We start from the raw sequence: 11518 nt of genomic DNA, 5'->3' as shown, positions 1-11518 counted from the left end.
AAAGTTACTACAGAATAATGGCTGTGCTGTACAATGTATCCTATAATATACCCCTGTCTTTTTCATACCCTGTTCCCTCTCCCAACTGATAACCACTAGTTTGTGCTCTGTATCTGTGAGTCTGTTTCTGTTTGTTATATAAAATATGTTCATTTGTTATATTTTTTAGATTCCACATATTAGCAATAACAAAGTATTTGTTTAAGCACAATACTCTCTCAGTCCATCCAGGAATACTATTAAGCTTCCTTTTATAGTATGCATGTTGTCTCCATGATCAAAAATATGTGAAAGGTGGGACTTCTCTGGTGGTTCAGGGGTTAAGACTCTGAGTTTCACTGCAGGGGGCACAGATTGGATCCCTGGTCAGGGAACTTAAGATATCGTATACTGTGTAGCACAGCAAAAAAAAAAAAAAAAAAGTGAATGGTATGTATTCCTTTCCTCTTTATAGTGTGCTTATGTCATTTGTTATTAAGCTGACCTCCTATGTTTCACCCTCTGCATTAGTTTCCTACTGTTGCCATAAGAAACTACAAGTTACTATTTCACAGTTCAGTAGGTACAGTATGGGTCAGTTGGGAACACTTCTGAGAGTCACGAGAATCTGAAATCAAGGTGTTAGTCCGGTTGCATTCCTTTCTGGAGGCTCTGGGGTGAATCTGCTTTGAAGTCATTCAGTTGGCCAACATCAGTTCCTTGCGGGTTTGGCTGAGGTTCCATTTCTTTGCTGGTTGTCATTCCCAACTTGGAATTGTTCTTGGCATCCAAAGTCCACCCATATCCTTTAGCTTGAGACTTCCTTCTGCCATCTTCAAAGTGAGCAACAGTAGGTTGAGTCCTTTTCACACTTCACATCTCTCTGACCTTCCCATTCTGTCTCATCTCTTCTGTTTCTGCTGCTGCTGCTAAGTCACTTCAGTCGTGTCCGTCTCTGACCCCATAGATGGCAGCCCACCAGGCTCCCCCATCCCTGGAGAACTTTCATAGCTTTTAAGGACTCCTATGATTAGATCTGAGCTATTTGGATAATCCAGAATAATCTCCATGTTTGAAAGTCTAAATTATATTTGCAATAAAACAAATAACATAAAACAACAAAAAGTTCTGGGGAGGTGAATTGTGGGGGGCCATTATTCGACCTATCACAACCTCATTGTATTTGTTTTTTAGCATAATTGCTTGGATTGTCCACTTCTAAAGTATCTTAATAATATGAGTATACTAAGTATGTTTTCATCAATGTTACATCTCATTATTTTATTTTGTAATTACACAAATTGCCTGGCATTTATGTTTGTGGACTGTGAAGAAAGCTGAGCACGGAAGAATTGATGCTTTTGAACTGTGGTGTTGGAGAAGACTCTTGAGAGTCCCTTGGACTGCAAGGAGAGCCAACCAGTCCATTCTAAAGGAGATCAGTCCTAGGTGTTCTTTGGAAGGAATGATGCTAAAGCTGAAACTCCAGTACTCTGGCCACCTCATGTGAAGAGTTGACTCATTGGAAAAGACCCTGATGCTGGGAGGGATTGGGGGCAGGAGGAGAAGGGGATGACAGAGGATGAGATGGCTGGATGGCATCATTGGCTCAATGGACATGAGTTTGAGTGAACTCCGGGAGTTGGTGATGGACAGGGAGGCCTGGTTTGCTGCAGTTCATGGGGTTGCAAAGAGTTGGACACAACTGAGCGACTGAACTGAACTGAATCATGAAATAGTTTTTCTTCTTAATATACTATGAACCATTTCCCATAGCACTTTGAATGCTTTATAGATATAATTTTATTATTATATAAGACTTACTGAGTATATATACTAAGTTTATGTAACAGTTGCTCTATTATTAATCATCTGGGTCTTGCCCAGTGTTTCACTAATGTAAGTAACTCTAACAAACATTTTTGTTCGAAAAGATTGCCTATATTTTAGGATTATTTTCTTAGGATAGATTTCCAAAAGTGGAATAACTGCATCGAAGACCATGAATTTTCCAAGATAGAAACTACTTTCCAAAAGGCTTGAACAAGGTTAGTGTCCTCAGGAGCGCTCTTACCAGTAGTGACTGTCATCATTAAAAATCAGGCATACAAAGTTTGAAATGAAAGGAAATTAGACAGTAGCTCGAAGTCATATGAAGGAATAAAAGTTTCAGTAAAAGTAAATATATAGACAATTATAACATCTAGTATTATTGTAACAATGGTGTGTGACTCCACTCTTTGTTTTATACAAGATTTAAGAGACTAATACATTAAAAAAATATATTAGTTCAATGGCTAGTATTATTGTAACTTTGGTTTGTAACTCCAGATTTTATTTTCTATATACTTTGAGGACAGTGCATTAAAAATTATTAGTTTTTGTTTTTGGACACAATGTATAATGATGTTAATTTTGTGTGACATTAGCAACTGAAAGGTATAGGATCAGAGGTGTTAAAGGAACAGAAGTGGTGAGAAGTGGTTGGAGCCTAGATACATTTTGGAGGTGCAGCTGTAGGGAATTTGCTATTGGATTGGACATGGTATATGAAAGCTAAGAGTCATGGTTTCTAACGTGAGCATCTTACTTAAATGCCTAGTAGAATGTTCAGCGTTCGCATCTGAAACACTCAGCTGTGATGTACACACCCATCTTCAGCGAAGCAAAATCCTTGAAGATAAGTCTCTTCCTTAGACAAAATTAAGAACCATCTACTGTTATTTTAGCATCTCTTTACTCTGAGTGTGTGTTGTTGGGGAGGTATGATGGATTTTAGTTCCATCCCTAAATAGCTTGGGAGAATAGTAAGGAGAGAATGAATGCAGATAAAAAGCAGAAGTTTAAAGAATGAGCTCTTTGCCAATTCAGTGTTCAGAGGCCAGAAAGGTGAGGAAAAACCAGGACAGGAGACCATGAAGAGGTGATGGAAGGAAAATCAGACAGTGGTGCCCTAAAATTTAGCCTAATGAAGACATTGTTTATGAAGGAGGGAATGGCTGACTGTTAAATGTTGCTCAGAGGTCGAAAAGATGATTGTGGGGCAAGATCTGGTTGTCGTGGGGCACAAGAGAAAATAAAAGGTGAAACATTGGAGAGAATGAAGACAGACAACAGTTTTAGGGAGTTTTACACCAAGAGGTAAGCTAGCTATGTAATTTACAATCCAAACTGGAATGCATTTGAAAAGGGCACTATTAATAATTAAACCAGTATTTAATAATAAAATGTAAACTGCAACTGTCATGGTAAACTGAAGTAGATGTTATTTTATGGAGAAAAGAAGAGAGGGCTGTGGCTGAAAGTGAAGTGGGAGAAAAAGTTGATTTGTTGTTTTTTTTATATAAGAAGGGAGAAATAATAGCTAGTAGAAATGATCTGGTAGGGAAAGAATGTTTTATGGTAGAGGAAGGAAAGGACATTTTTAGAGCAATTTCTTTGAGTAGAGAAGAGGGGATAATGTATTGTGTAAAGGGAAGGGCTAAGAATACAGATGGAAGGCAAAGAACATGAGGACCTGTAGATAACATGAGGACATGTAGGTAAGATGATGTCCTGGGAGCTTGTGGAAATTTTTTTAGAAAGGTTATCAAAACAGGATATTTACTCTGAGTAAGGATTAGGGAGGAGTTTTTGGAGATTTTTAAGAGAGAGATGAAATAGTTTCATAGGAGAAAGGAGGAATGAGTGGAGTAGAGAAATACAGTATAATTGCCAAGCACCATTCGAGTCCAATTGCACTTAATAACCATGTATTTTAAGTAAGATCAATCAATATGGTTGTGTATTTTTCTTAAACCAGGCTTTACTGTGCAAGTGTAGTCATGAAGAAAGATGAAAATGGAATGTAATCAGTGTTTATTGTTTAGTCAAGTACAATAAAGTGAGAGACAAGGGAATTAATTCCAAGTGTATGCGTGGGAATGATTTCATCATTTGGCCATTTAATACCTTTTATCATAATGTCATTATCTGACCATATATAGTTTAACCTGGTATATTAGTTTAACAGGACTTCTGTAACAGAGTACCGTAAAGTTAGTACTTTAAAATAACAGACGTGTGTTGTCTCAGAGTTCTGGAGGTGAGAAATGTGTAGTCAAGGTGTTGGCAGGGCCGTGTTCCTCTTCCCGCTTCCGATAGCTCCGGGTGTTCCTTGGCTTGGGCTTGTATAGTTCGGATCTCTACCTCTGTCTTCCCGTGGTTGTCTTCCCTCTGAGTGTTGGTGTTCAAATTTTCCTCTTTCTGTTAAGGACACTAGTCATATTGGATTAAGGACTATCCTAATGACCTCAATTGATTACATCTGCAAAGCCCCTATATTAAAATAAGATCACGTTCACAGCTGCTGGGGACTACTAGGTACACGTACTAGGACTTCAGCATATTTTTAGAGAGGTCACAGTTCAACCCATAATACCAAGGAGAGAGAGAGAAAGAAATAAGGAGATGAGCGAAAGGGTAAGAGACAATGAGATAGTGGTAGGACAATGGATTGTAGATCCCAATGGTATTGAAGGGTGTCTGGAGTTGAGATTCTAGAAATAAGGTAGAGATTAGAAGATGGAATGTTTGAAATTGAGGTTGAAGTGAAGTCGCTCAGTCGTGTCCAACTCTTTGCGACCTCATGGACTGTAGCCTACAAGGCTCCTTTGTCCATGGAATTTTCCAGGCATGAGTGCTGGAGTGGGTGGCCATTTCCTTCTCCAGGGGATCTTCCTGACCTAGGGATTGAACCCGGGTCTCCCACATTGCAGGCAGACGCTTTACTGTCTGAGCCACCAGGGAAATTGAGATTATATAGAGATTAATTAATGGTAATGAAAAATCTAGAATGATTTTAGGGTGAGTAACAGAGTAAAAGACAATGTCATTGGAGGAGAGGAGACTAAAGAACTGAGAGGCCAAGGTATTGGATGGATTATCAGTGAGAATCTCAAAATCCCCAAGAGTAAGAATAGGAGGAATCTTAGAGTGAAGTGGTCCAGGAGCTAAAATGTTCAAGGATCAAGGGAGGAGTAAACTGTGGGGTTGGAAGGTAACTTCAACAAGAGTGGTAATGGGTGCAGTAGTCTGACAGTACAGGATTCAAAGATGAGGGGAGAGGGGAGGAAAATGTTCTGGAAGCATTAATAAAGCACTAAACACCTACTGCACCATCAGGATCTGTGATATGAAGACAGGGAGGGAAAACTACCACTGCTTGAAGCAGGGGCTGTAGCGAAGAGACAGGGTTCAGTAAATAAATTTAGTAGAAGGAATATTTTAAAGAAGACATTAAGGAAATATGATTTGGTTGATGACTTGTGTTCCAGAAGGACTCACGGTGGAAAGATTTTGTGCACTGGAGAGGGATGGAAGATTGACTCAGGAAATGTGATGTACAAATCAGTATAGGGATTAATGGCTGGATAGTGAGGGATGTGTACGGAGACCATGGCTTGTGATGAATGGCTTGTGAGGCTATGAGTTTTAAAGGAAAGAGAAGTGGAGTTTTGCCTGGGTCACAAGATTTGGAAGCTCCTATTTGATTTTGGTTTTCGGCTAACACACGGAGGCATGCAGAGCATGGTCTGGCTCTAGTACTTGGACTCTCTTGACTGCTTTATAGCAATTATTAATATTCAAAATCTTATATATTCATTTACTTGTTTACATGTTTTCTTTCTTCCACATTAAAAATTACAGTCTTTGAGGGCAGGCTTATTGGCTATCTTCTTCACTTTTACTTCCGTGGTGGCTCAGATGGTAAAGCGTTTGTCTACAATGCGGGAGACCTGGGTTCGATCCCTGGGTTGGGAAGATCCCCGGAGAAGGAAATGGCAATCCACTCCAGTACTATTGCCTGGAAAATCCCATGGACAGAGGAGCCTGGTAGGCTACAGTCTATGGGGTCGCAAAGAGTCGGACACGACTGAGCGACTTCACTTCATTTCACTTCACTTCACTTCTTCACTTGTACAGCACTGGTGCCTAGTAGTGAGCTTTGCATATAGCACTCAAAAACTGTTGACTGGTGAAAACAAGATTACATTCTCTCAGTCTACTGGTGGGTTTAAAGCCTTCTGAAGACATTCACTCCTTCAGTTAAACCCTATCTTCCTCATATCTTCAACTACTTCCTATCAGATTATGTATCAGTATTCAAATGTATACTTGTATCTCCCATCCTTAAAGTGAAAATCAAAACCCAACAAACTTCTCTGGAGCTTTTGTCTCTCTGCAGTCTTTCTCCAAGATATTGTCCCAGTCTTCTGCAGGGCCACATTTCTCAGAAGAGTTACTTGAAACAAGCTGTCTCCACTTCCTCACATTCTCTTTTTTCTCAATTCCACCACAACCTGAAGTTTCACCCCTGCCAACACAAGTCAACTGAAACTGGTTTTGTTATCATTAGCCTCTGTGTTGCAACATCTGACAAAATTGTGCATGTCTTCATATTTATGAGACTTTTTGTAGTTTTTGCACAACTGAATACTTCCTTCTTGCTCTTGACTCTTATGATTCTAACACTCTCTTGGATTTCCTCTGAAGTCATGGTTTGTTTCTTTTACATATCCTTTATTTTCTTCTTTTCTATCTAACCTTTATATGCTAGGATTTAATTTTTCATTTTGTAGGTAATATTCATTTACTGTAGTTGTAAGTATCTTCTATATGCCAAGACTTCCAAAAATGTATCTTCTACTCAGACCACTATCCTGAACTTCTTAACATCTTTGTTTGGATGTTTCCAAAGCATCTCATACTTAAAATGTTCAAAGTAGAGCTCTTGGTCCCCGTTTCTCTTCCCCATGCTAACATCCACCATGATAATCTTTTGTTTCTCATTTTAGTAAACAGCCCTAGCACCCTCCCAGTCAAAATTCTGCATCTTTGTTTCTACAGTCTCCTTTAGCTTTTCTTCATGTACATGCAGTCCATCAGCTTGTCCTATTGAGCCTCTCTATACAGAGTTCCAATTTATCAATTGCTTACCACTTCTTACTTCTCTACATTCCTTCCCGGTCCAAGCAGCATGATTTCTTACTTTCAGTAGCCACTCAGTTTTCATCCTTGCCCAGCCTCCCACCTGCCTTTTTAAAGAGCAACCAGAATGATCTGCTTAAAATAGAGTGCAGATATGTCAGTCCTCTACTTAAAATATATGACCAATGTTCAGTATACTTAAATCTCCAAATCTTTAACATGGCTTGCAAGACAGCATGATCTGATTCCTGTCCCATCTAATTTGTGCTTATCTCCATTCCAGGCTTAAGAAAATGCTCCCATGTTGTTCCTTCTGTCTGTAATGCTCTTCTCCCAGTTCTTCATCTGTCTAAATATTGTTTTCAGATCCCAGCTTAAATGTTATCTAAGCCTTTGGTTTTTAATATAAGTTGCAGAGATATTTACTAAAAACAAGTAATTAGACTTAATTTTGTTTTACTTGATTACCAGCCATTTCATAACACGATTTCCCCTCTGCGAGTTGTTTTGATTATTTGCTCAATCATTTGTCATATTTTCAAGAAAAAATTTCTGGACAGTTGTATGTGTAGTATATTTTTTCTAAGTATCTTTATGTCTGAGAATATGTCTTTAAAAAAATGATAGCTTAGTAGTTTTTTTTTTTTAAATTTATTTACATAGAGGTCTGATGGCTCCCCCAACCCATGTATTTTCCTTTCATAGAAGTCACTCCCCAGTAATCATTTTAGGTTCCTCACTTTTCTCAGTGTCTGCTTCCTAAAACCCTCCTTAAATCTATTGGTCAAACAACATCTGTACCTGTATACACTGCCTTGCTTGAGTGAAATGGATGGACTGCCAACTCACGCCAAATCCTCCATTTGTGCACCAAATACTATTATTTCTAAACCACTCCAGGCTTTTTCTGCTAAAATGTTTTCCCCTCTCTTTTACATCATCAATTTTTCTTTTTCTATAGGATTTTTTTTTTACCAACTTAGAAACATGTTGTAAAATTTCTCAACCTAAAAAACAAACAATATGCCCATTGATCATATATTGCCCTTCAACTTCTGATTTTTTTTTCTGCTCCTCTCTATAGAAAAACTCTTAAAAGTACTGTCTGTCTCTGTTTTGTCCCTTCTCATTTTATCCTGAACCAACTCCAGTTAGGTTCTGTCCCTGTCTTTTCTCTGAAACTGTTCTTGTCCCATCTCCACTTTGCTTCAAGTCTCGATCTTATCTGATCTGCTCTCTCAGAAGCATTTAACACAGTGGACCATTTCCACCTGTTGAAACACTTCATTTAGTTTTCAGGACCCAGTCCTTCTGTGTTTTCCTCTTCACTTCCCTGGCTGCCTCCAATCAGCCTTGCTTAATGAATCTCCCTTATGTTCCCAAATGTCCCAAGACCCACTTGTTGATCTTCTCTGTCTATACTCACTTCCTAGTGATCTCTTCAGTCTCATGGATTTAAATATCACAAATGACTGACTGGTCCAGGTTCATATTACTAGCCTTAACTCTTCCCTGAACTTCAAAATTCACATATTCCACTTCTGGGTATTTCTTAGTCTATACTTGTTGTCCCTTTCCCAGGTGGCTCAGTGGTAAAGAATTCACCTGCCAATGCAGGAGATACAGGAGATGTGAGTTCAGTCCCTCGGCTGACGATCCCATGGAAGAGGAAATGGAACCTGCTGCAGTATTCTTGCCTGGAAAATTCCATGAACAGAAGAGTTTGGTGGGCTACAGTCCATGGAGTCACAAAGAGTCAGACACGACTGAGCAACTGAGCGTGTACATGCATGCTTGATGTCTCTAGGCTTACCATGCACAGAGAAGGAGGCATCAATTTTGATAATTTGAGAACAGTACCATTCAGCAAGTTTTTCTACTTTTTTAATATTTATTTTTATATGTTTATTTATTTATTTATTTGGCTGAACCATGTCTTAGTTGAGGCTTGTGAACTCTCTTAGTTGAGGCACGTGGAATCTAGTTCCTTGATCAGGGCTTGAAACCCAGCCCCCCGCATTGGGAGCGCAGAGTGTTAGCCACTGGACCACCAGGGAAGTCCCAAGTTTTTCTGTTTTTTAAATCTAGAATTGTATACAATATTTTAAAAATAATTTTGTTTGGATACCATTGTTTGTTTACCTCATTTATTTTCTTTCTTTTCATTGTATGATTTCTCAGAGAAAGGTTTGAGTTTGCTTTACTTTGTCTTTGGATTAACCAAAGAAATTGTAACATATGGGAAGAGTATATACATCAAAGTCAGGACCTGACTCAAGTTGAGAGTCCATTGCATTATTTACTGGTCATACAATCTATATTTTACAAAACTCTTAGTCTTTAGTTCCAACATCTGTCAGGTATATACTTAAAAGGTATATGTATGTGAAGGCATCTTCCTGAAATCTTAGAGCTGGATAAATGTATTTTCCTGTGATTATCAGAAAATAGTAAACTCTCCTTTCCCATGAAAGAGATTGCTTTACTTAAAAAAAAAAAAAAAGATATTTACTAGTCACAGTAATTCAGGATCTGTGATAGTCATTTTCAGGTGTGTAATTTAAGGGATTTAGTTTGGTGAAAAATTATTTTATCTCCCAATGATTATTTGAAAAAATTGTTGATAAAATATATCTTTTTCTTTAATTTTACCAGCTTTAGATATTATGCTTATTAGCCTTCAGTTTCTAGAATCTATTTTTTTATGTTTTGAAAATGAAAACATCTGTGCATCTTCAGTCTTCTATCATGTCTTGTGGTTTCCATTTCTCAAAATTACTGACAATGATTCTGTCATTACATCACCTAATATTATGTTTTATACCCATGGTTGTAATTCATCTGTGGTTAAAGACTTTACCAGTTTAATAGAACTATGTGTATTCTTACTATGCTTTAGTTTTCTCATAATCATATTTATTTAACCCTCTTAAATTTGGAAATTATTCTTCTTAATGAATTTACCCTTCACAGTAGTTAATAAGAGTTTACTACCACAGACAATAGGTTTTTCCTTTTATTTTTTCCACATCCAGTAAAAATATCCAAAATGATCTAATAATTATCACTTTTGTTTTAGACAGTAGTAAAGAATACATTGTAAAGAAAGATTAATCATCCTTGTTTGCCTATTATTATATTTAAATTTAGAGAAATTGTATGTTTCAGTGAAAGGTATTGAACATGATTAGTTTTTTCTAAACATTATCCTGTTTTGCAGGATTAAGGATAGACATATAGATCAATGGAACTGAACTGAGCATCCAGATATGGGCCTATACTTATGTGGTCAGTTGATTTTCAGTAAAGGTATCAAAGAATGTCAATTGGAAGAGAATAGGCTTTTCAAGAAATGTTTCTGGAATAACTATATACCCACATGGAAAACAAATGAACTTTAATCTCTCTTCACTCCATATACCAATATTAATTCAAAATAGATCACCAGCCTAAATGTAACAGCAAAACCACATACATCGAGCAGAACAAAGTATAGGAGAAAAACTTGTGACCTTGAGACAATACACAAAAAGCATGAACCATAAATTTAAAAACTGATAAATAGACTTTAAAAAATTAAAATTTTTTGCTTATTGATATCATTAAGAAAATGAAAAGGCAAGCTACAGCTTGGGGGAAAAATATGTGTAAAGCATATATCTGACAAGGGACTTGTGTCCAGATCTAATTTAGAAATTGTACAACTCAATGATCAATTTTAAGAACTGGAAAAGATCTGTACAGGTACTTCACAAAAAGATGTCCAACTTGATTGGTCATTAAGGACATGCAGATTTAAACCACAGTAAGATACTACTGTACTCATAGTAGAATTTCTCAAAAAGACTGAAACGTCAAGTGTTGGTGAAGATATGGTACAACCAAAACTCTCATACACTGCTAGTGAAAGTGCAAAGTGGTTCAGCTACTGGAAACAGTTTTCTCAGTGTCTTGACAATTGAAACATGCACCTACTACATGACGCAGTGATTCTACTCCTACGGGTTTACCTTAGTAACATGAAAATATATGTCCACACAAAGATTTGTACACAAATGTTCATAGCAGCATTATTCATAGTAACCAAACAATAGGAACACTCAAATACCTATCAGCTGGTCCATGTGTGAACAAAATGTGGCATATGCATTCAACAGAATACAACTGCAAATAAAGCAAAATAAACGATTGACACACAGAACAATGTAGAAATATCTTACAAACATAATGACAAGTAAGAAACTAAATGACACAAAAGACATAGGAAATATGAATGTGAAGTCCTGGAAAAAGCAAAATACAACAGCAGAAGACAGACCAGTGCTTGCCTTGAGGCTGGGGGGTGAGGAACAGCTTGATCACAGAGGGGAATGAGGGATTTTGGGAGGGTGAGTAAAGTGTTCCAAAGCTTACTCCTGTAGTAGTTGCACAGCTCTATATACTTACTAAAACCATACTACTTTACACTTAAAATGGATGAATTTTATGTTATATAAATATGCTTCAAAATGATCTTAAAAGTATATACATTAAGCCTCAAGGGAGTTTTTTTAACAAAGATAATTGTTAT

Source organism: Ovis canadensis, chromosome 3 (genome assembly GCF_042477335.2).
Source record: "Ovis canadensis isolate MfBH-ARS-UI-01 breed Bighorn chromosome 3, ARS-UI_OviCan_v2, whole genome shotgun sequence".
Taxonomy (NCBI): domain Eukaryota; kingdom Metazoa; phylum Chordata; class Mammalia; order Artiodactyla; family Bovidae; genus Ovis; species Ovis canadensis.
The sequence above is the reverse complement of the archived record's forward strand: the minus strand, read 5'-3'. Positions refer to the sequence as shown.